This window comes from Canis lupus, chromosome 8 (assembly GCF_003254725.2).
Source record: "Canis lupus dingo isolate Sandy chromosome 8, ASM325472v2, whole genome shotgun sequence".
NCBI classification, from domain to species: Eukaryota; Metazoa; Chordata; class Mammalia; order Carnivora; family Canidae; genus Canis; species Canis lupus.
Genome location: NC_064250.1, coordinates 8694373 through 8714298, shown reverse-complemented (window position 1 = coordinate 8714298; position 19926 = coordinate 8694373). Strand labels below are relative to the sequence as shown.

The 19926-nt window shown below is 35.5% G+C and overlaps 1 long non-coding RNA gene across 8 annotated transcripts in view; it reads left to right on the top strand.

Moving 5' to 3' along the window:
• Window positions 1-19926, top strand: part of LOC112657511 (uncharacterized) — a 309781-nt gene that overhangs the window by 124214 nt on the left and 165641 nt on the right. For 4 of the 8 annotated variants that reach the window (XR_007412258.1, XR_007412259.1, XR_007412260.1 and 1 more), the window contains 3 exons: window positions 11625-11724; window positions 14864-15013; window positions 18340-18431. This is a non-coding gene — a long non-coding RNA (uncharacterized LOC112657511). The remainder of the gene's footprint in view (window positions 1-11624; window positions 11725-14863; window positions 15014-18339; window positions 18432-19926) is intronic. The other 4 variants (XR_007412261.1, XR_007412257.1, XR_004818190.2 and 1 more) reach the window with 2 other exon arrangements.

The window sequence follows — 19926 nt, the reverse complement described above, 5'->3', positions numbered from 1 at the left end:
GGCAGAAGATCTGTGCATTAGTACTGAACTATAGTTTGTAGCTCCCCCCGCCATGAGACTATGGGCAACACTTCTGATACTGCCATACATGTATATTAGAGTTGAATAATTAAGTTAATAGACAGTGTATGGTGGGAGTCAGCTTTCTTAGAGTTGGAGTAAGAATTTACAAATAAGCAAAGGAGAGAGAATAGGATGCTTAATGCGCTAATGGATAAAAGAGTTGGAGACATTAATATGAACTTATATTTACCTTAACATAGATATAGATAGTTATATATAATCACCTTATAGATATCTATATATACATGGATTATTGTGCACACAGATATTCCTTTGCTCTGTCAGCTGAGAGGGCCTAAAAGAAATGACACTCCATTTGCAGAGTTCACCTAGTGTCCAGATCTTGGTTTCTAATACCATTCTCCAGTAAGAGAAACTAGAGCTCTGTAGAGAAATGGTTGATTTTAGGCCTGAGATAGGAAATATACAAGATGAACCTGAACCATCTTATAGTACCAGAAAGTAGATAAGTGTTACACACCCCTACTCACACATACTCACCCCCTACACATACACACTAGATGTTAAAGGAGTATGTTAACGGACACAGAATCCAACCGAAAGAGCTCTCAATAACTTGGAATGGAATCATGAACAGAGAAATAAAAAAAAGTAGCATTAGACTTCATCCAAAGTGTAAAATAAATCCTCATAAATCCATATTGATGTAAATAAGTGATTGAATACATAAACAAGTGAGAATAAAGATCCCTTATAGAAGAATTCCAAACAATTTGTGTAGATACTTTGCCCTCAAAGAAGTGAAACATAATTTCCCAGCCTTTATTTTTTAAAAGATTTTATTTATTTATTCATTACAGACACAGAGAAAAAGAGAGAGAGGCAGAGACACAGGGAGAGGGAGAAGCAGGCTCCACGCAGGAAGCTTGATGTGGGACTTGACCCCAGGTCTCCAGGATCGTGCCCCAGGCTGAAGGCAGGTGCTAAACCACTGAGCCGCCCAGGGATCCCAATTCCCCAGTCTTTAAATAAGTGCTGTGCATAATGACTCATGACTCCCTTCCCAAAAATACAGTATGGAAAGAATTAAGTACAATTACTTAACAGTGGGGAAGTCTGAGAAACACTACCTCAACCAGGTAATCAAGAGCCACATCAACAGTGATAAGTCATGTTGATAGTATGTAGATTGGTATGATGTGAGGATAATGGTACTTCAACTCTATGATCTTCCTTCCTCAAAAAACATCTAACCCCTGTCTACTCATGAGAAATACATAAGACAAATCCTAATAGAGGAGCATTTCACAAAATACTTAATTAATACTCCTCAAAACTGTCAAAATCATTAAAAACAAGAGAACTCTGATAACTGCCAAAGCATAGCCTATGGAGGCCTGACAACTGAAATGCATTACAATATATTGGATGGGATTCAGGAACCATAAATGAAAATAGGACATTGAGTAAACACCAAGGAAGTCTAAATAAAATATGGACTTCAGTTAAAAATAGTATATCAATATTGGTTCATTACTTGTAACAAGTGTACTATGTTAACATAAGATGCTAATAGTAGGGAAAACAATACAGAGTTGTATAGGGAAATCACTACTGTCTTCATGATTTTTTAATAAGTCTGAAATGTACTAAATATAAAGTTTATTAACAAAATATGCTACTTAATTTACATGAAATAGAAAAAAAGCCTCCAAATATTTAATGCTAATGAAAATTTTACATAAGGGACGCCTGGATGGCTCAGTGGTTGAGCATCAGCCCTCAGTTCATGGTGTGATCTAGGGTATAGAGATCGAGTCCTATATCCGGCTCCCTGTGAGGAGCCTGTTTATCCCTCTGTCTATGTTTCTGCCTCTCATGAATAAATAAATAAAATATTAAAAAAAAAACAAAAAAAATTTACATCAAGAAACAAGGAAGAAAATAAAACTAAATCATTCACCCGGATGAGTAAACAGTTTTAGAACTAGTAGTCAAAATGGAGATGACAAAAACTTCCACATTTGTTCTTAATGTAGTAAGATAAACGAGAGAATAGACCATTCTTTCTAATCTTTCTATCTTTAATTTTACTGGGCAATTTATATTTTTACCCTTAGCATCCTAAAATTCTTTGTTTTACATAATATTTCCCCTTATTATAAAATTAATGCATATTCATTGTAGAAAATTTGGAAAGCATCAAAAAGTGTAGAGAAGAAAATAATACCTACAATTGCCTTACCTACCCAGTTATAACAAGTTTTTAAAATTTTAGTATTTTATTTTATTAAATTTCAGATATTATTTAAAATAAGTATTTCTGTAGTAATATGCTACAGAAGTAATATGCTAATAAGTATTTATGTAGTAATATTACTGAGTAATTTGCAGAGTTTTTTGTTTTGTTTTTTAAGTGATTCATTTCTGCTTTTCAATATGTTGGCATGGAACTTAAGAAAAACAGGTTTTTGTTTTTTGTTTTTTTTGTTTTTGTTTTTGAAGTTGAATTCTTTTTTCTCAATTTTATTTTATTTTACTTCAATTTAGTTAAAATTCAGTGTATTATTACTTTTAAGGGTAGAATTTAGTGATTCATCAGTTGCATATAACACCACATTATATCATGTGCCCTCTTTAATGTCCATCATCCAGTTATGCTATGCCACCACCCACCTCCCCTCTAGCAACCCTGAGTTTGTTTCCTTTTTTTTACCTTTATTTAAAATACATTTATTTTTTATTGGTGTTCAATTTGCCAGCATATAGAATAACACCCAGTGCTCATCCCGTCAAGTGCCCACCTCAGCGCCCGTCACCCAGTCACCCGCACCCCCGCCCAACTCCCCACCCACCACCCCTTGTTCATTTCCCAGAGTTAGGAAAAACAAGTTTTAGTGTTTTTTAAAAGTTCTTCTTCAAGGACTGTTCTAGTTCTCTCTTCACTGTCACTAAAGTAATGCTGAACAAAAATCCTTCATGATGTGAATAATGAAAAATGTGTGTAGTTCTCTAAACTTAGGAGGTATATTACATTTGCCTTTGTGACTTTATTGGGTATTAGGTTGGGATTGTAGGGATCCCTGGGTGGCGCAGCGGTTTAGCACCTGTCTTTGGCCCAGGGCGCGATCCTGGGGACCCGGGATGGAATCCCACGTCGGGCTCCCTACATGGAGCCTGCTTCTCCCTCTGCCTGTGTCTCTGCCTCTCTCTCTCTCTCTCTCTCTCTCTGAGACTATCATAAATAAATAAAAATTAAAAAAATAGGTTGGGATTGTGAATCATATTTAAAACATTACTGAAAAAAATAAAATAAAATAAAACATTACTGAATCCACCTACATAATTTTGCCCATAATGTATTCTAGAGTTTGAATATATGGTATTACTGGGTAAATATTTTGAGGATATGTAAATAACTTTACATATAATTATATTAGTGAGACGACATCACATAAATTATGCTTATAGAGTGACATTTTGCCTGCATGCACTTGCTAGTCAAATAAAATAAGTCAACCAAGTTTTAAAACTATCCAAACTGATTGACATCTTAGACACAGAATCAATTTGAAAATCCTTTTCACTTTGAGAGAATTATTCATTTAACAAATATTTGCAAACTTATTGTATGCCAGGCTCTGACACAACAATGAACCGAGGAGAAAAAGTTCCGAGCTTCATAGAACTTTAGTGGTGGAAATTATCAGAATAGGAATTTTAAAAATGCATCTCATTAAATGCTAAAGTTTTTTTTTTTTTTAGATTTTATTTATTTAGTCATAGACACAGAGAGAGAGAGAGGCAGAGACACAGGCAGAGGCAGAAGCAGGCTCCACACAGGGAGCCTGACGTGGGACTCGATTCCGGGTCTCCAGGATCACACCCCAGGCTGCAGGCGGCGCCAAACCGCTGCGCCACCGGGGCTGCCCAATGCTAAAGGTTTTAATGGAAAAAGTAGACAATATGTAAGAACAGATGGATAAAGTGAGCAGAGAGATGAAATATTTAAGAAAGAATTAAAAAGAAATCTTAGGTATCAAAAACAGAGTAACAGAAATACATAATGCCTTGGTGGGTTTCTACAGTAGACTGGACACAACTGAGATCTGAGTATCTCTGAGCTTCAGGATATGACAGTAGAAACTTTCAAAACTGAAAAGCAAAGAGAAAAAGACTGATAAAAAGCAATATCCAAGAACTGTGGGACAACAATAAAAGATGTAACAGATACATAATGCCAATACCATCTAAAGCATTTCTGACTGAGAATTTACCCAAATTAATGTCAGATGCTATACCACAGATGCAGGAAGCACAGAGAATAAGAAGCAAGATAAATTTTAAAATCCTATATGTAGGTATATCATATTCAACTTCAGAAAAAATCAAAGATAAAGAAAACATCCTGAAAGAAGCCAGAGGGGGGAAAAAAAACCCACATTGCCCATAGGAGAACATAGATAAGAATTATATCATTCTCAGAAACCACTCAGGCAAGAAGATAGAGAAGTGAAATATTTAGTGTTAAGAGAAAATAAGCTACTGCCCTAGGCTTCTGTGACCTGTGAAATTATCCTTCAAAAGTGAGGGGAAAATAAAGACTTCCTTAGATAAACAATAATTGAGAGAATAAGTAGAATAATACTTTGGGGAGGTTACATAATTGTCTACGTAGGAAATCCAAAAGAATTGACAAAAAAAAAAAAAAACTCCCGAAACTAATGACAGATTATAACATGTTTGTAAGATTCAAGGTTAAATGTCACTTGCTTTCCAGAAACAGACCCCTACATACAGAGAACAAACTGATGGTTGCCAGAGGGGAAGGAGAGAGAGGCAAAATGGATGATGGGAAGTAGGAGATATAAGCTTCCACTTATGGAATGAGTAAGTCATGCAGATAAAAGCTATGGCATAAAGAATATAGTCAATGGTATTATAATGATGTTGTTTGGTGACAGATGGTAGCTACACTTGTGGTGAGCATAGTATAACATATAGGCTTGTCACATCACCATGTTACATACCTGCAACTAATGTAACATTGCATATCATACTTCAATAAAAAGAAAATTGTTTTTCCATATACCAGCAATGAGCAAGTAGAATTTGAAATTAAAAACAGTATTATTTACATTAATACCACAAAAAATGAAATACTTAGGTATAGATCTGACAAAACATGTACAAGATCTATGTGAGGAAAGCCATAAGACTCTGATGAACAGAATCAACTGAATAAATGAAGAGATATTCTATGTTTATGTATTAGGAAGACCCACTAGTGTCAAAATGTAAGTTCTTCCCAATTGATCTGTAGATCCATTACAACTCCAATCAAAATCCCCCTAGGTTGTGGATATGAACAAACTGATTCTAAAGTTTATATGGAGATTCAAATGACCCGTAATATCCAACTGAATATTGAAGATGTAGAAAATCAGAGAAGTGATATTGCCTGACTTATGACTTACTTTAAAGCTATAGTATAAGGTGGGGTATTGGTGAAAGAATAAACAAGTGGATCATAGAAATAGAACAGAGACTCAAAATCAGACCCACATAAATATAGTTAACTGATCTTTGACAAAAGGAGCAAAGAAATACCATGGGGAAAAGGCACTCTTCGAGCAAATGGTGCTGAAACAACTGGATATCCACATGCAAAAAAATAAATCTAGACATAGAGCTTATACTCTTCATAAAAATTAACTTTAAATGCTTCACAAACCTAAATGTAAAATGCAAAATTATAAAACTCCTAGAATATATAATAGAGAAAACCTAGGTAACTGTGGATATGGCAGTGACTTTTTGATCTAACACAAAAGTCATGATCCATGAAAAAAAAACAATTGATTTTCTGGACTTTATTAAAATTAAAAAACTCTACTGTGGAAAAGACAATGTCAAGAGAATGAGAAGATAAGCCAAAGACTAGGAGAAATTGTTTATAGGAGAAACGTCTGATAATGGACTTTTATCCAAAATATACAAAAAAACTCTTAAAACTCAGCAATAAGAAAATAACTTGATTAAAACATGGGCAAAAGACTTGAACAAACTTTGACTAGAGAAGATATACAGAAAGCAAGTAAGTATATGAAGAGAGATTCAACATTCTATGTCTTTAGGTAACTGAAAATCAAAACAATGAGCTACCACTACACATCTATTAGTATGGCCAAGATCCTAGACATTGGACATACTGAAGCCTAGCAAGTATGGAGAGTAACTGGAATTCTCATTTATTGCTGGAGTGAATACAAAGTGTTAAAACCACTTTGTTAGACAGTTTGGCAATTTCTTACTAAAGATGTTCATACTATATTATCCAGCAACTCTACTTCTTAGTGTTTACTTATACTAATGAAAACATATCCACATAAAACCTGCATGTGGATGTTTATAGCAGCTTTATTCATATTGCTGAAACTTAGAAGTACTACAATGCCCCTCAGTAGGAGAATTGGTAAACTGTGATACATCTAGAGAATGGAATATCATTCAATGCTAAAAATAAATGAATTGTCAAGACACTGAAAGACACAGAGGAAATCTAAATACATATTCCTAAGTTAAAAAAAAAAAAGCCAGTCAGAGAAGGCTACATGCTGTATGACTCTAACTATATGTCATTGAAAAAGCAAAACTCTGTAGACAGTACAAAGATCAGCGATTGCCAGGAATTGGAGAGGAAGAAGAGGTAAATAAGGAAAGCACAAAGGATATTTGGGGCAATGAGATTATTTGATATGATACTATCATGGTAGATGCATGTCATTATATATTTGTACAACACCATGAGTCATCCTTAACATAAACTATAGACTGTGGGTGTTAATGTGTCAATGTAAGTTCATCAAACATAGATAACAAATGCACTATTATGGTGTGGGATGTGAATAGTGAGGGAGATTATACACTTGTGAGAATAGGGAAGTATACAGGTACTCCCTACCTTTTTTTTTTTTTTTTGCTGAGAACAAAAAACTGCTCTAAAAATTTATATTTAAAAAAAATGAAATGGTGTGACTGAATTTTCTAATGAAATATTCTGGTGGAAAAAAGTCAAAAATATCTAATTTTTCAGAATTCTATGTATTTCCATGAAACACAAAACTATAAAATATAGAGATAAAACATATAATTTATTTTCATGTGGATTTACAATTGGGTTTACAATTTATATAATGAAAGACAATAAGAAATTGTACTTTTTTATAAATTTATTTTTTATTGGTGTTCAATTTACCAACATACAGAATAACACCCAGTGCTCATCCCGTCAAGTGCCCCCCTCAGTGCCCGTCACCCATTCACCCCCAACCCCCACCCTCCTCCCCTTCCACCACCCCTAGTTCGTTTCCCAGAGTTAGGAGTCTCTCATGTTCTGTCTCCCTTTCTGATATTTCCCACTCATTTCTTCTCCCTTCCCTTATGTTCCCTTTCACTATTATTTATATAGTGAAATGAATGAGAACATACAATGTTTGTCCTTCTCCGATTGACTTACTTCACTCAGCATAATACCCTCCAGTTCCATCCACGTTTAGGCAAATGGTGGGTATTTGTCGTTTCTAATGGCTGAGGAATATTCTATTGTATACATAGACCACATCTTCTTGATCCATTCATCTTTTGATGGACACCGAGGCTCCTTCCACAGTTTGGCTATTGTGGACATTGCTGCTAGAAACATCGGGGTGCAGGTGTCCCAGTGTTTCATTGCATCTGTATCTTTGGGGTAAATCCCCAGGAGTGCAATTGCTGGGTCGTAGGGTAGCTCTATTTTTAACTCTTTGAGGAACCTCCACACAGTTTCCCAGAGTGGCTGCACCAGTTCACATTCGCACCAACAGTGCAAGAGGGTTCCCTTTTCTCCGCATCCTCTCCAACATTTGTGGTTTCCTGCCTTGTTAATGTTCCCCATTCTCACTGGTGTGAGGTGGTATCTCATTGTGGTTTTGATTTGTATTTCCCTGATGGCAAGTGATGCAGAGCATTTTCTCATGTGCTTGTTGGCCATGTCTATGTCTTCCTCTGTGAGATTTCTGTTCATGTCTTTTGCCCATTTCATGATTGGATTGTTTGTTTCTTTTCTGTTGAGTTTAATAAGTTCTTTATAGATCTTGGGTACTAGCCCTTTATCTGATATGTCATTTGCAAATATCTTCTCCCATTCTGTAGGTTGTCTTTTAGTTTTGTTGACTGTATCCTTTGCTGTGCAAAAGCTTCTTATCTTGATGAAGTCCCAATAGTTCATTTTTGCTTTTGTTTCTCTTGCCTTCATGGATGTATCTTGCAAGAAGTTACTGTGGCCAAGTTCAAAAAGGTGTTGCCTGTGTTCTCCTCTAGGATTTTGATGGAATCTTGTCTCACATTTAGATCTTTCATCTATTTTTTTTGTTTTTTTGTTTTTTATTTTTATTTATGATAGTCAAACAGAGAGAGAGAGAGAGAGGCAGAGACATAGGCAGAGGGAGAAGCAGGCTCCATGCACCAGGAGCCCGACGTGGGATTAGATCCCGGGTCTCCAGGATCGCGCCCTGGGCCAAAGGCAGGCACCAAACCGCTGCGCCACCCAGGGATCCCTTTTCATCCATTTTGAGTTTATCTTTGTGTATGGTGCAAAAGAGTGGTCTAGTTTCATTCTTCTGCATGTGGATGTCCAATTTTCCCAGCACCATTTATTGAAGAGACTGTCTTTTTTCCAGTGGATAGTCTTTCCTCCTTTGTCGAATATTAGTTGACCATAAAGTTCAGGGTCCACTTCTGGATTCTCTCTTTTGTTCCATTGATCTATGTGTCTGTTTTTGTGCCAGTACCACACTGTCTTGATGACCACAGCTTTGTAGTACAACCTGAAATCTGGCATTGTGATGCCCCCAGATATGGTTTTCTTTTTTAATATTTCCCTGGCTATTCGAGGTCTTTTCTGATTCCACACAAATCTTAAAATAATTTGTTCCAACTCTCTGAAGAAAGTCCATGGTATTTTGATAGGGATTGCATTAAATGTGTAAATTGCCCTGGGTAACATTGACATTTTCACAATATTAATTCTTCCAATCCATGAGCATGGAATATTTTGTGTCTTCCTCAATTTCTTTCAGAAGTGTTCTGTAGTTTTTAGGGTATAGATCCTTTACCTCTTTGGTTAGGTTTATTCCTAGGTATCATGCTTTTGGGTGCAATTGTAGATGGGATTGACTCCTTAATTTCTCTTTCTTCAGTCTCACTGTTAGTGTATAGAAATGCCACTGATTTCTGGGCATTGATTTTGTATCCTGCCACACTGCCAAATTGCTGTATGAGTTCTAGCAATCTTGGGGTGGAGACTTTTGAGTTTTCTATGTAGAGTATCATGTCATTGGCGAAGAGGGAGAGTTTGACTTCTTCTTTGCCAATTTGAATGTCTTTAATGTCTTTTTGTTGTCTGATTGCTGAGGCTAGGACTTCCAGTACTATGTTGAATAGCAGTGGTGAGAGTGGACATCCCTGTCTTGTTCCTGATCTTAGGGGAAAGGCTCCCAGTGCTTCCCCACTGAGAATTATATTTGCTGTGTGCTTTTCATAGATGGCTTTTAAGATGTCGAGGAATGTTCCCTCTATCCCTACACTCTGAAGACTATTGATCAGGAATGGATGCTATATTTTGTCAAATGCTTTCTATGTATCTATTGAGAGGATCATATGGTTCTTGTTTTTTTCTCTTGCTGATATGATGAATCACATTGATTGTTTTATGAGTGTTGAACCAGCCTTGCATCCCAGGGGTAAATCCTACTTGGTCATGGACCCATCTTTTTGCTGTCTACAAGAGACTCATTTTAGACATAAGGACACCTACAGCCTGAAAATAAAAAGTTGGAGAACCACGTATCATTCAAATGGTCCTCAAAAGAAAGCAGGGGTAGCCATCCTTATATCAGATAAACTAAAGTTTATCCCGAAGACTGTAGTGAGAGATGAAGAGGGACACTATATCATACTTAAAGGATCTATCCAAGAAGAGGACTTAACAATAATCAATATATATGCCCCAAATGTGGGACCTGCCAAATATATCAATTAATAACCCAAGTTAAGACAGATTAGATAATAATACACTTATACTTGGTGACTTCAATGTAGCGCTTTCTACATTCGATAGGTCTTCTAAGCACAACATCTCCAAAGAAACAAGAGCTTTAAATGATACACTGGACCAGATGGATTTCACAGTTATCTACAGAACTTTACATCCAAATGCAAATGAATACACATTCTTCTCAAGTGCACATGGAACTTTCTGCAGAATAGACCACATACTGGGTCACAAATCAGGTCTGAACCGATACCAAAAGATTGGGATCATCCCCTGCATATTCTCAGACCATAATACCTTGAAATTAGAACTAAATCACAAGGAGAAGTTTGGAAAGATTTCAAACACGTGGAGGTTAAGGACCATCCTGCTAAAAGATGAAAGGGTCAACCAGGAAATTAAGGAAGAATTAAGAAGATTCATGGAAACTAATAAGAATGAAGATACAACAATTCAAAATCTTTGGGATGCAGCAAAAGCAGTCCTGAGGGGGAAATTCATCGCAATACAAGCATCCATTAAAAAACCGGAAAGAACTCAAATACAAAAGCTAACCTTACACCTAAAGGAGCTAGAGAAAAAACAGCAAATAGATCCTACACCCAGCAGAAGAGAGTTAATAAAGATTTGAGCAGAACTCAATGGAATAGAGACCAGAAGAACTGTGGAACAGATCAACAAAACCAGGAATTGGTTCTTTGAAAGAATTAATAAGATAGATAAACCATTAGCCAGCCTTATTAAAAAGAAGAGAGAGAAGACTCAAATTAATAAAATCATGAATGAGAAAGGAGAGATCACTACCAACACCAAGGAAATACAAATGATTTTAAAAACATATTATGAACAGCCACACACCAATAAATTAGTCAATCTAGAAGAAATGGATGCATTCCTGGAAAGCCACAAACTACCAAAACTGGAACTGGAAGAAATAGAAAATCTGAACAGGCCGATATCCAGGGAGGAAATTGAAGCAGTCATCCAAAACCTCCCAAGACACAAAAGTCCAGGGCCAGATGAATTCCCAGGGGAATTCTATCAACCGTTTAAAGAAGAAACCACACCTATTCTACTAAAGCTGTGTGGAAAGATAGAAAGAGATGGAGTACTTCCAAACTCGTTCTATGAGGCCAGCATCACCTTAATTCCAAAACCAGACAAAGACCCCACCAAAAAAGGAGAATTATAGACCAATATTTCTGATGAGCATGGATGCAAAAATTCTCAACAAGATACTAGCCAATAGGATACAACAATACATTAAGAAATTGTTCTTTTTTTAAAGAGGGTCTTCAGGGTAGTATTAGCAGTTGAGATAAAACTGAAACACAAGACAAGCCTCGTCAATGTTGGTGGGAAATTGGATGAATTTAAAAAACATCGGAGGGACACGTGGGACAAAGTTTGTGACGTAAGGTTCAGATTGAAAATAATTGGCTACAGATTATGCTATAGTCTGACTCCGTGGAATCAAAGTATATGATGAGGCGCTATTATTTTTCAGGTTTATAACCTTTCTGAGCTAAGGAACTGTATGTGAAAGCCGAGCATCCTGAAAGCTATGAAGAAATGTTTCTTCCATTTAAAAGAAAACAAAGTAGAAGGTAAATAATTATTGACAGTTTCCACTGGGAGCTTTAAGCGGTTTCTTTTTCTCTACCAGTTTTTTTTTTTTCCTTCCTATATAGTCACTCACAGTTCTGTTATTTTCTTCTTACGCAGGGCTAATGGGCGGATGACATAAAGTGTAAAGTGCTAAGGTGATGGAATTATCAGAGTAGATACTGTCATTAGCTATGTGTATTCATACTCATAGATTAGTACACAAACCACTTTCTTCAGATCTCACCATCTAGAGCTATGTAGACCATGCTTAAATTCAGGCAGCCTTGGTGGCACTGCGGTTTAGCGCCGCCTGCAGCCCAGGGCGTGGTCCTGGAGACCCTGCATCAAGTCCCAGGTAGGGCTCTCTGCATGGAGCCTGCTTCTCCCTCTGCCTGTGTCTCTGCCTCTCTCTTTCTGCATCTCTATGGATGAATAAATAAAAAAGAAAATGCTTAAATTCATTCACTTAGTCATCCATTCAATGATTATTTATTGAGCACTTATTATGTGCAAGGTGCTACTACTCTGGGATATAGTCCTAAGCATAAGAAGAATCACTTTGCCCTTATGGAACTTACTGTTGACTGGAAGAGATGGACATTAACCAAATAATCACATACAATGTCAAGGGCTAGGGTGAGGCAGTGCATAAGAGTGTACATAGAAACTCAGCTTTGGGAAGTCAGAGAAAAAGTGTCCCTAAAGAAGCATAAATTAAGCTGAAGTCAAAGAATAAATAGCAGTTATCTGGTGGAAGAGGGCAAAAAGAGCAGTCCAGGTAAAAAATATTTAGTTAAACATATTGGCCTAGACAGGGCTTAATATGAGTTTACTATCAACATGTAACAGTAAATAATAGAATAATTACTTACACAAAAGATACAACTTACTTTTCATTAAACATTTTTTTCAAACTCTAAAAGTATTAAATTGGCTCTGTTACGGAGATGAGATCATGAGTGGATCTTTTTTCTTTTATTTCCTAATTTCTAAATATAGTTGAAATTATTTCATATAATGGGAATATTTTATGAAAAAAACAAACAAAATAATTGCATTACCTCTATTGTATTTTATTAAATAGCTTGTATCCTTGCTTCTTTATTAAAAATATTTAGCATATAATGCTTTATTTCAATTAATGTATACTGAATTTTCTCAAAGATACTACATTCTTTTAAATGTCTCTGTTTATAACCTAGGCCATTCTTGGCCCAGAGGCCAGCCTTATAAGGGGAAGGGGTGCTGTACCCCAAGACGGACCTTGAGACCAGTCAGAATGCTCATTATCAGTCCAATTATCCCCTGATAATTGGCCTGCCTGTGGGAATAATAGGCTGGGATGATTTAATTCAGTGCTGATATATTTATATTTATAGCATCCTACACACTGCATTCTAAACTTCTTAACTTTTCCCTAAATAATGGAAGAATCTGATTCTAGCTGTTAGAATACTTTATTTGCTCAATATTTAACTTCCTTTAGACACTGAAGAACCACTCTACTGAGACCCAGGGAATGTTTCTTGTTTGTACTAAACTTTGCAGTGTTGGCAATAAATCTTACATAATGTCCAGCTTTCTTATTTTGTCCCTTTACAGCATTCTCCAAAAAGACAAATCTCCCTTGGACTCTGTGAAATTTCGTCATAGGATAACACTCTTAGAATGGAGTCACTTGGCTTGTAAATGCTTACCAGCATTTCAACACTTCTAGATGACTGGCTGATGTCCAAATGAGTCTAGGAAATAGCCAAGAAGAGGAATTGTGATGGAATTTTACAGAGGATAGGGTATTTGCTTTTGTGTGTTTCTTGAAATAATTAGGTTGAATTAGGTTACACTCATGGTATAGTGTTTTAAAGTTTCCAAGTTGAGATTCCAGTATCCTTACTTTTTTGTATCTTGTGCTCCTGAAATATGTTAGCAGGTGGAGATGTTTGCATCCTCTAGATCTGTTTTTTTTTAGATGCATAAATTTATCTGTTTAATAAATAGTTCATACACTGGCCAGAAACCAAGTGGACAAACTGTACTCACTAACCCTTTAATACTTGGCTCTTTTGTATAATGACCCAGCCCATTATTAGATAATGAAAGAGTGTATGAGAAAGTGGGAGATTATTTATGATGGAAACAAAATGAAACTAATGGGACAAGATTTGAAAGCTGTGATGCATGAAAGGTGCTATGCAGGCAGCTTTGGCACCATGACAAGCAGAGAGAAAGGCTCAGTGGGAAGCAGCAGTGTGAACATGACTATGAAAAAGAAAGAATGGATTTCCTGAATGAATCCTTGCCATCTGGTGTTTGTTTAATACACAATGAAGGTCAAATGGCTACTGATCCTTTTTTCTATAGTCCAGTGACTACAAGAATGAGAGGAATCAATGAGTTTATCGATATGTCTGGAAATGACTCACCATATGATCTGATTGAGTCAATAAAACTGAAGTAACTTGTCATTAGTCTTTCAAGTGTGGTTTGGATCTATGACTACAATTCTGTATTTCTTCTTTCTTTTTCTTTACTTTTTTTTAAGCCAATTTTCTGAATTAAACGTGAGTGGTACTTTTTTCAAGATTAATGTTTTGAAGCATTTAATTTTATAGGTAGGTAAGATTAATAGGAAGGGTCAGGAAAAAGTCTCTGATAAAGCTGAATGTGTCTCCTATTTTCAAATGATCTGGTAAACATTTGTTTCTGTTGATTAGTGGTGTGGATTAAGGGATTTTTTTTTCCACTTTGCCTTTTCTGTGTATGAGATTGATTACACACCTATTTTATGTAACTATTCCTAGGGGACATATTAACTTTTGGTGAAATATGTTTTTTAGCATTATATGTAAACAGCATACGCTTTGGGAAAGTCATATGTAAGTCCAAAAGATTATTTTATGTAACATTCTCTTTCCCACAGGTTGTTTCAGGAATGTACTTCCACAGTATGATCCTGGAACTCTTACCCTCTACTACTAAAGATTCAGGGTTTTCTATTGAGTTCCTTTCGAAAGACTAAAATAAAAGATATTTTTCTCACATTAATATTTCTCAGCTGCCATGAAAAGAGGGACAGGAGAAGCCAAAAATAGAGGAGCCAGCTGTGGGAGGCTACTTTTTTCTTTTTTTTTCTTTCAGGACAACTCAGAAAAGTCTTTCAAATTCATTCCATAAAGAGTGTGTTAAAACAAATACTGTTTCACGTGCTTGAATGCTATACTTTAGAAGCTGATATACACTCAACTATGACACAGTGAATGTTATCTGACTGTAGTAGTAGTAGAATTGGTAAGTTTGTCTCTCTGGTGGATCTGTTTATTATTCTTTATCTCCTGTTTTTTGAAAAGACTCTTTACTGAAACTAGTTAATTAAGGGTGAGGCAATTACGAAAAAAATACTGTTCTTTCTCAAGTAGAGTCAATGTGTTTGATTCTAGATGCCACAAATTTTGTTGGTGTTTTGAGTTTGTTCCCCTGAGTATCAAAGTATTACATGTGAATGGAAAAGCAAAGAATCACCCATCATTCCAGTATGCAAAGTCACCGTATTTAAAATATTCGTTTCTTGGGTGGGGGTGACTGGGTGACAGGCACTGAAGGGGGCACTTGATGGGATGAGCACTGGGTGTTATGCTATATGTTGGCAACTTGAACTTCAATAAAAAAAATTAAAAATAAAAAAATAAACAAAATATTCTCTTCTTTATTTTTCAATTTTTTTCTTTCTTTAACTGAGCTAGTACGGTAAATGTAACTTTATAATGTGATTTTTTTTTGTTATTTTTGCTTAATATTTTATCTGTTTTTTTTTTTATTTTTTATTTTATTTTATTTTTTGGCCCATGAAGCTTTGTCTGCAACTCTCATGCCTAGGTAAACTTCTTAACTTCTTACTCCCTTCCACTGCTCTGTGATATTATAGTCTAACATAGTACTTTTAGTATTGTGTTCATATTTTTTTTTAATTTACTAGTTGTAAAAACTTAGAAAACAAGAACCTACATTTTATGTCTTTTGCAATATTAAAAAAATGAGAGTTTTGATTAAAGAGCAGAAGATACGTCATCGTTAGAACTGCATTTGCACTGGGGATATTAAGACAGAGGACTGTGTTTCAGATTTCAACAGAAATCATGTGTTTCTTGTATTTAGTAAAAACTTGAATTCTATAACACGAGGATGCTTAAAACCTCAAGATGCTAATATTCTATTTGATTGACAAATAAACTGCTTAATGGCTGGGTATGCCTTGCCCTCAAGTGTAAAGTCAGTGAATTAGTGTGGTTCATTCCTGGGTAAACAATGATATTAGCTTTTATGACCAACTGGCCTTCATTGTTTTAGACTAGCATCATTTATTTATTTTTTTTTACTAGCATCATTTATATATGTTTTTTTCCAGCTTTATTGGGATATTATTGGCATATAACACATGTTACTGTAAGTTGTACAATATAATGATTTCGTATGCATGTATATTATAAAATGTTTACCACAGTAAGGTTAGTTAACACATCCATGGCCTTACATGGTTACCACTTTTATTTTTTATTTATTTATTTTTAAGATTTTTATTTATTTATTCTTGAGAGACACACAGAGAGAAAGGCAGAGATATAGGTAGAGGGAGAAGCAGGCTCCTTGAGGGGGGCCTGATGTGGGACTCAATCCCAGGACCTCAAGATCACGACCTAAGCCAAAGGCAGGCAGACACTTAGACACTGAGCCACCCAGGTGCCCCATAATTACCACTTTTAAATGAATATGCAGTGGTAACTTTTAAGATGAACTCTCTTAGCAATTTTCAGGTACATAATACAGCATTGTTGATTATAGTTACCATGCTATAATTCGATTCCAGAACTTAATCTTATGGCTGGAAATGTGTATCTCTTTAGCAACATCTCCCTATTTCCCCCACACTCTGGCAACCACATTCTACTCTGTTTCTATGAGTTGGGCTTTGTTAGATTCCACATGAAAGTGAGAACATACACTATTTGTCTTTCTCTGTCTGACTTATTTTACTTAGCATAATGCCCTGCAGGTCCATGAATGTTGTCACAGAAAGCAGGCTTTCCTTCTTTTTTATGAAATTGACCACCATTTAAAGGCCTTGGAGGTCTTTTGGTAGCAAATGCCAGTAAGGTAGGTTGACAGGTCGACAGAGCTGTGGATGCTCTACTTATACTCTTAGATGACTTAGAAGATAACTGGATTCAGTTGGGGCTTGCAAATCCCAAGACTATAGAAATGACTTTCAGGTTAATTGCTTTGGATTTTCTCAATGTGAAAGGTGCAATAGAAATGTCAAAATGTGAGTACTGTTATTATATTCTCTGTTATCAACCAATAGCTTTACCTTTTATAACTCATTTATTCAAAAGTTGGCATAAAACTAAGAAGCGGTTCTATATTCAAACTTTGACTAAAGAAAAAGTAAATTTGGGATTTATTCAGCATAAATAAACTTCATCATATATCATTTTTTTTCAAATCCATGGATTTTAACTGTATGGCTATTTTGCCTGCTGTTCTTTTTTGAAACAAAAAATATGTGGGTACATATTGTTTTAACAGACGGATGTTGGGATTATGCAAATAACTAGTAATTTTAACTATAGGAACTCTTTATTATGTCTCTGCTGTGCTTGCTTGTCATTTTCTAGGATGTGATTCATTAGATTAAAAATATGGTTCTTCATCTATTTTCTATGTCTCCTTTTCCTTTGGATAATAAAGACTGACATTAAAACATATGACTTCCCAAAGACATAACCTAATACCAAACATATTAGTGAAAATATTTGCTTGAGTCCCTGAAATCTAGAAATTCTCTATGAGCTACAAATTCTATAATCTTACCAAAGATACTGTTTTCTCAGAATTGGTTTCCCATCTTCTTCCATTGTTCTAGGATCTAGAATAAACTAAGAACATTAAGAAGTTCATAGTTTCCCATAAACACCAAGTACAAGAGAGAGAGAGTGATTTTTACTTATGAGATTGAATTTTATCAAAATTGACACCTGTTCACTTAAGTCTGCCCTGAAGAAATTCATATCTGGCATATGGGTTACTACTTTGTCATACTGAAAAGCCACAAAGCTTGTCAATTTTGTTTCAGAGTACCATTGGGGTTGCCTCTAGCCTTATGCCTCCCTGTGAGAATATTTTGTTTAGGGTTATTTTCTCTCAAAAAGTGTTTATACAAGGTATATAAGAAATATACTCCTTAGATTATTATGTTATTGGTGGTATTATTATTATTATTATTATTATTATTATTATTTTGCTCCTGGGTTAGCCCCCCAAAACTGAAAGTTTCTGGAGGAAATTATCAGTAACTAAGTTTTAGGACTTTCCCTTATGGTTATGTGCAATCTGACTTTCTTTGGTTACTGACCATTCTATGGTGGGAAAGAGCAAGACTGCAGGCATGGTTGATTAAAAACAGGTTGGTGAATGCTATACATGTAATGTGGACAAAGTCAAATATCAGCCCGGCACTTCTACACTGAGTAAATCTGAACTCTTTTTCTCACCTGGAAATTGTCAGACTTACCTAGTCTAACATCTATTAAGTCTTAATCTATTTCTTTTACTTTTTTTAGGACTGAGAAATGAATAGGAAACTCAGTGGGTTGGAGAGTACTTAAATGCCGTGGGCCTTTAAGGAAATTCTACTGAAATCAATATAACTAAGGTAAAAGAAACCTCCATTTTAAAAATCTCTGTTTTTCAAAATTTAATATTTGGCACCTCTTTCTTTTAAAATTTTTTTCAAGTTTTTATTTACTTTCTTGTTAATTAACATGCAGTGGAACATTAGTTTCAGGTGTAGAATCTAGTGATTCATCACTTACATACGATACCCAATGATCATCCCCAACCAGTAGATTTGACACATCTTAAATAATTACTTAATTTTCAAAAATTCTTATAAAAAAGCTCTCCCAGGTAAACTATGCATAGCTTAAATATCTGAGTTACCATCCCAGGCTCCTCTGTGCTATGGAGTATATGGGAATGCGATAATGGGAATGAGATTATGAGAATGCGATAACCTCAGAAGGATGCACTTTTGGGGTTTTTTTGCTCTGAAATTCCATCCTTCTCTTTCTATGAGTTGCATTGACTTAATTTATTGTGTACTTTTGAAAGAAAATATTAAAAATCAACTGTGTCAAATGCCAAGAAATGTATGTGCATGGATATTGTGTTTTCTAATAATTTTCTAGGTAGTTGAGAACCTAGTGAGTAATATAACTCTCCTAAAAATCGTTTGGCTCAGCTTTTGAGCAGAATCTCCTAAAGGCTTTGTGAGAGGGGTGGGTAAGTCTCATTTCAGTCTGAGATTGAAATGAAGGATATTTTACTCTGGAAAAAAGAGTACATGTAGATTTTTTTGGCCTGGTGTTTATTCAGCTAGGGTCCCACCTAATGGGCAATCAACAAAACAAGCAGAGGGAAATTCTAACAGCACAAAAGCTTTGAGTAGGAAGATGTTCAGAGAGGATCAGATAATTAACCCCAAGAAGTTGGGTTCAGTGCCTTTATTGGGGAGATTACAGAGATAAAATAAGGTCATTTCTCTTGTATAGAAGAAGATAGAGGGGTCAGGAACTTAGAAACATGGAGAGGGAAGAGAGCAAGAAAGGACATGGTATTACTCTTCATTTTCTGCTGTGCGACAAAGGTCAAAATGATGGCACTTCTGGACTTTGAAGAGATATGATCTTTCTTTATTGGGATTAAGTTCCCAAAGGCACATTGACTGAACTTCCTAAAAGTAGCAATGGACGTTTCAGAATGAACTTCTAAAGCACAAGGGTCCTTGACTCCATGCTGAAAGTTTCCCAGCTGAACTAAGCGATAGAGAACTACCCTGGTAATCCATTTGACCAAAACTGTATCAAGCAATATGGCCTATTTACAGACATCCTTTAGGGCTTTAACCTCTCAAAATGTCAAGACATTCATTACACATAAAAATAATATTTATGTATTCTTAGCCAAATATGCCAACACTATCTTTTCAATAATAGATCTAAATCTAAATTCAGAAAATAAGATAATATTTTTCTATGTATTTTACCTATTTTACCAACAGTGCCATAGGAATTGGGGTTTTTTTTGCACAGTTTTAGAGAGTCTAAGCATTTTCTTATAATAAATACCTTAGTTTTTTCCACAGATCC